Genomic DNA, 4,177 nt, shown 5'->3' on the forward strand with positions numbered 1-4,177 from the left:
ATGGTGATTTTTGTATCTTTTTCAATCGCACTTGCAATTTCGTATTGTGGTTGAGGAGGATGCTGGTCTTTGCGTCTTTTCCAATCATTAAATTTTTAGGCCCTACCCATATATCTGGACAAAATGTTCAACCAATATGTGGCCATTATACTGTCAGTAACTTTTGTCTTGGCATTTGGAGAGGTAAATTGAACCATTTGACTTCAATTAAGATCTCAACATTTAAGACCTTGCATGCTGTTCCTATTTTCCTCCTATTTTTGTTTTGCAGGTTATTCCTCAAGCAATATGTACCAGATATGGACTTGCGGTGGGTGCAAACTTTGTTTGGCTTGTTCGCGTTCTGATGGTCATAAGCTACCCAATTGCTTATCCCATAGGGAAGGTGATTATTGCAGTTTTGAATTAATTGTTTCAAAGATAAAGCAGGACGTGTATGCTCTTTTACTTGAAACCGTTGGATTTCTCAAAGGCAGAAGTACCAAAAGTAAAGATAGCCAAGTCAACGAAAGATGCCAAAACATAGCCATTATTAAATATCTTGGTTCTGAATACTTGTTGAAGCCTTAGGATACTAGTAACTGATAAAATTGAAATCTGTTTATCAAGAAATGTATAACAGAAGAAGCTTTGTTCTTCTTGACGTTCTCCATCTCTTGACTAATGGTGAAGTTCTTTTGAGCTCTTACAAAATTATTTTTTGAATTTTCTTCAACTGACTTCTGTTGTGATGGTTTGTATTTCAGGTCCTAGACTGCGTACTAGGGACATAATGAAGTACTATTTAGACGAGCTCAGTTAAAAGCTCTTGTTTCTATCCACAGTCAAGAGGTCAGTGTTGTATCCTTAATTTGCAGTACTAATAAGAGTGCAGAACCAGTAGTTTATTATTTCTAGTTCCTTTAGCATTTTAGAAACCATGATTGTTTAATGGGGAAGTTCTGCAGGCTGGCAAGGGAGGTGAACTTACACATGATGAAACAACAATCATTAGTGGAGCATTAGATTTAACTGAGAAGGTACAGACACTGAAGCTGTCTGACTGTTTCCATGCTTCTCCAGTACCAAGGTTTATAAATTAATAATGCTTGGCTTTTAAAACATCCTTGGTTTCTTGTTGAATTCTTTGTATCTGTGACAATGGACCACATCATGAGAAGAGATTTAATTTTCAGTTAGAATTTTTTGCCTAAATTAGCAGTGTCCTGAGATTCATGGTTCAGGACGGACCTCACTATCTATAATACTTGCTCTTGGCCCTTTCTTTTGCTAGTTGAGCCGATAAGAATTAGTTGACTCTCTTTTTTTCTCCTCTTTCCTTTTTTGAATTTTCTTAACCTTGATACATTAGTGTGATGACCGTGCTCTCTTTTGTTTGGCTTTTGTGTTGTAGATAGACTGCTGAGGAGGCCATGACACCCATTGAGTCAACATTTTCATTGGATGTCAATTCAAAGCTGGACTGGTGAGATTGGTGCCATTATTCTTCCAAGATTTTGCATTACTCAAACCTAGTCTTCTGCTCTTCGAGTCCTGCAAAGCTTCTTTGGTTCTGAAGTCATTAGTTGCAAGGCATGAGATTCTATCTGCACACCATTTTTACTTTACTTACAGTGTTGGAGTAACAAGTGTTTTAACTGTTTTTCTTTTCCAATGTGACTGCAACTTATTATGATCTGGCGATTGATAAGTACTATCAAGGAAAACGTTTTGCTATTTCTTATGCTAGGTTGCCAAAGTTCAGCTGATGGCTAATTTCTTGTTAAAAGACTTTTATTTGTTCTATAGCTGAAGGAAAAAAAATCAGCTGACACAACTGTCCCATCACTCTTTGGAGACTCGCAGTGAAACTTTTTAATCGTAGCATGCCATGATTTGACGTTTAAATCAGGTTAAGATTTGATATTTAAATCAGGTTGTTGATTGGGGTTAAATTGAGGGGTCAAAGGCATGTGATATTGTGGTTAATAGTACTGCACCATAGTTAACAAGGCAAAATTTTCCTCTTCATGTTTTCGCTAATTTTCCTCTTCCTCTGGGCGGGGCTGTAAGAAATTTGAATCAAAGGCTAGCTCTTGCCAACTGAACCTTAGGTGTGACCTATGACCACCATTCTTATTTTCTTTCCTACAAAGGAAAGTTTGAAAATAGACCTTGTGTCTAACTCAATTCCAAAAGCTAGCTCATGAGGTAAGAATTGCCCAAGACCGTATAAGGAGAGCAGTCTCACATCCCACAGCCAATATGGGACAACTTAACACCCTTTGCCCGCACGGCCAGACCTGCCAACTGGAGCGTAGACAACATAATATGGGGCCCAATTGGGTTAACCAAAAATTGGAGTGGGTCTGACTCTTACACGTTTTTAACATATGAACCTTGGGCCTAACTCAACCCAGAAGCTAGCTCATGAGGTGAGAGTTGCCAAGACAATTTAAGGAGACTAATCCCAGATCCTCAAGTGATGAGTGACAACTTGACAAAAACAAAAAAGAAAAGGAAAAATCCTCTCTCAGATGAGCTGTATATTGGTCTAACTTCTTGGTAACTGTTTACAGAAGTTATATCAAACAAATATTTGTGCTTTCATTTATTATTGTGGCAGGGCTTAGCTCACTGTGCATGAATTGCTTAGTAGAATAAGTTAAAATTTTGTTTTTACTTCTCAAATTCTCTATGCATATAAACTGAAAGCAGCTGTATATCTTGGATGTTAACCCTGGAAATATTTTCTAGATGAATTTTAGTAGTTCACTAACGGATCTTTTGCGTCCCTATTATAGGGAAGCAATGGGTAAAATTCTTGCTCGGGGTCATAGCCGAGTTCTAGTCTACTCAGGCAGTCCGAAGAATATTATTGGACTTCTACTGGTGAGTCTTGGATCTCACCTTCAGAGCACTTGTAATCTTGCTATTCCAGTAAAATTATGATAGTTTTAATGTAATGTTAGGTAAAAAGTCTTCTTACTGTTCGCTCGGAAAACCGAGACACCAGTTAGTGCTGTTTCTATCCGCAGAATTCCACGGTATCAGCTTTTTACTCCTCTACTTGCTGCCTTCTAACATGTATGAACTAGTCAAATCTTGTTTTCCGTGCATCTTTTCAGAGTTCCAGCTGATATGCCACTATATGACATACTAAACGAGTTCCGTAAGGGTAGCAGTCATATTGATGCAGTAGTGAAGCTTAAAGGGAAAAGCAAAAAACCTCCGTTGGTAGTTGAGGAAGAGAAATCTGACGACAGTGTAGTCACCAGTGGACATCCTAATGTAACTACCCCTCTTTTGATGGCAAAGGATCAAAAGTCAGATAGTGTCGTCGTTGATATTGAGAAGTCTACAGTACCGGCAGTAAACCCTCCAACATCTGGTGATGCTCTGATAAATGGATCGTATCAGCCGTCAGATGATATTGAGGATGCTGAAGTAATAGGTATTATCACTTTGGAAGATGTTTTTGAAGAACTTTTACAGGTGACCTTAGGTTCTTCTAGTTTCTTGTTACCTCTTTTACACATTTGACTAACTGATGGAAATTACATTCAAAAATTGTCATTGGTGCAGGAGGAAATAGTAGACGAGACTGATGAGTATGTTGATGTACATAAGAGGTGTGTGAGAGCTGGAAAACTTTTAGTTTCACCCACTCAATATAATGACGGTTATTGAAGAGCTGATTGTAACTTTCTTCAAAATTTTGCAGGATACATGCAGCAGCAGCTTCATCAGTGGCACGAGCTCCATCAATTCGGAGGTTAACAGCCCAAAAGGGAGTCGTAAGTGCAAATTGTGTACACACTAGACGATATGCATTGATACATGGTGAAATTTTTTAAAATTTAATGTTCAACATAATGATTTCTAGATATACATAGTTGCAAAAAAATAGATCCAGACTGTGGCATCATCTGATAGTAAACGACATACTTAGTGATTCCAAGAATGTGGTTAGAGCTTTTCGTGTGCACCTGCTTCATCTCGAATTATAACTAAAACTAATCTAGTAGTTCTATGATAGGTATATCCCTCTCTTTTGAAGAAGAAAAAAAAAACACAGAGCTATTTTACAATTGTCAATAAAATGGCTTCTTGAAGTTAAGGAACTAGACAAACCGCAGATAGTCGATATCCTGTATTTGTCATAGAATCACTATGAATAGGTCGAATCTGTGTGACC

The 4,177-nt window shown here is 37.8% G+C and overlaps 1 pseudogene; it reads left to right on the forward strand.

Moving 5' to 3' along the window:
• On the forward strand, positions 1-3,957 carry LOC109243877 (annotated as a pseudogene).
• The last annotated feature ends 220 nt before the right edge of the window (positions 3,958-4,177 follow it).

The sequence above is a fragment of the Nicotiana attenuata genome, unplaced genomic scaffold, assembly GCF_001879085.1.
Source record: "Nicotiana attenuata strain UT unplaced genomic scaffold, NIATTr2, whole genome shotgun sequence".
Lineage (NCBI taxonomy): Eukaryota > Viridiplantae > Streptophyta > Magnoliopsida > Solanales > Solanaceae > Nicotiana > Nicotiana attenuata.